Raw genomic sequence first — 2,219 nt, 5'->3', positions numbered from 1 at the left:
ATCATAATTGAACTTCAAGCTTTTAAAGAGATTTTTTTTTATTCAAAAAGTTTAGGTAATCATGAGGCAAGCATTTCTGTACCTTTTACCAAGAATTAACAAATTTTAACATTTTTCATTTATGTCTCATTTCTTCATAGAAAATATTAAACATTACAGATAAGATTGAACTCTCCTCTACTTGAACTTCTTCCCTCCACATGGGCAACTTCCATCATAAATGTTATAGGAATCATTCTAGTACAATTTTATTTTTGCTTTTACCATGTTTAAATGTTTGTAAATACATATAGAGTCGTGGTTTTGTAAAATTTACACAATTATACTCTAATGTTCTCCAAATCACTTTCTCATTTGACATACTTTTTGAGATTCTATCCATGTTTTAACTGTTATTTGGTATTTCCCAATACATATATATCTTTTTCCATTTCACTAATGATGGATACTGAGTTTTTTCAATTGTTTACTATTTATGTAAAATATATTTGTATGGATCTCGTTGTGCATTTTTTTTTTTTTTTTAGAGAATTTTATTTTTTAGTTATCGGCGGACACAACATCTTTCTTTGTATGTGTTGCTGAGGATCGAACCCGGGCTGCACGCATGCCAGGCGAGTGAGCTACCGCTTGAGCCACATCCCCAGCCCCTCGTTGTGCATTTTACAAGAATTTTTTTAACATGCAGGCTGGGTCACTTACCAAATACCAATTTACATCCTCACTATAAGTGATGAATTTTCTCTTTGCTCCACATTCTTACCAACACTAGATATGGCTAGACAACCATTTTTGCCACTGTGAAGGGTGGTACTATAATTTACATTTCCCTGACATTTTAAAAATGGTGTATTCTTTCATATTTATTAAACTTTATTTATTATTCTGTGTCTGCCCATTATTTTATAAACTTTAATTATTGGGTTTTCTTTCCCTCAATGATGTGCAATTTTTTAGACAGCCTACTGTATTCATTTTATTTATATATACATACAATAATTTATATATATATATATATATATATATATATATATATATATATATATATATATATATAAAATATTATGCCTTCTCCCAGATTGACACTTCTTTGTTTGTGGGAGTTTTGTCCTCTAGATTTTAATGTAGAATAAATTTATCAATCTCTTGATTATGATCTCCACTTTTTGTATCTAAGAAATTCTTTCCTCTCCCTAGGTCATAAAGGCTTTTATTTTCATTTTTCTTTTTATATTTTTATTTTCTGTTTTTCACACTTTTTTTCTATTCAATTATTATTGGAATATAGTAACACTGTTTAATTTTATATAACAATCTCATATCTAAAAACCTTAATTCTGGTATTCTAATATTTTATCTAGAAGTTCCTTAGAATTTTCCATTTAGAAGAACTTATAATACCAAACACCAACATTTAAAATTTATTTAACATTTGATTTTATAAAATAAACCTTTAATATGGAAATGTTCAAACACAAGAGACAATATAATTAATCCCCACGTTTCTGTCACCCAGTTTGAACAATCCACTATTCCTATTTTATCTATCCTCCTTACAATACATTTTTCATTTTGCCTTTTTTTCTCTTTTTTTGGCAGAGAATTTTAAAACAAATCTCACACATTTTATTTTATCAATAAATACTTTATTTTGTGTATCTCTAAAGAGAGAAAGCCTTTTCTTATTTTTCAAAAGAATAATCAACAAAATCAAAATCAACAGTTCTACAATATCATCTAATACCTATTCCATGTTCAATTTTCTGTCTCAAAAATGCTTATTAACAGTTCATTTGTTAAAAATCAGGATCCAGGAGCTGGGGCTGGGGCTCAGCAGTAGTGCACTTGCCTGGCATGCGTCAGGCACTGGGTTTGATTCTCAGTACCACGTAAATATACAAGAATTTCCCATTTTGTTATTCTGCTGATTGTATATTCATGGTGATGCTTAATTTTTTCCTTGTCATTTGCACCTACAGACTTCGATAGTTTTTGCTTCAGTTTTTGTTTTTGCAGTGATGCATCAAAGCTACTTTCTTGCATCATATCAGGAGGCATATACATATTGTCCCACTTTTAGAGATATCAAGATTTATCAGTGAGTTCAGAATCCCACCCTACCTCCCTTGTTTTATTATAATGACTAAGACCTCTACTAAATAATATTGAGGATAAAGGCAAGTGTAGGCATCTTTTGACTTGTTCCCAATTTTAATTGC

The sequence above is a fragment of the Callospermophilus lateralis genome, chromosome 7 (genome assembly GCF_048772815.1).
Source record: "Callospermophilus lateralis isolate mCalLat2 chromosome 7, mCalLat2.hap1, whole genome shotgun sequence".
Lineage (NCBI taxonomy): Eukaryota > Metazoa > Chordata > Mammalia > Rodentia > Sciuridae > Callospermophilus > Callospermophilus lateralis.
This window is presented reverse-complemented; position numbering follows the sequence as displayed.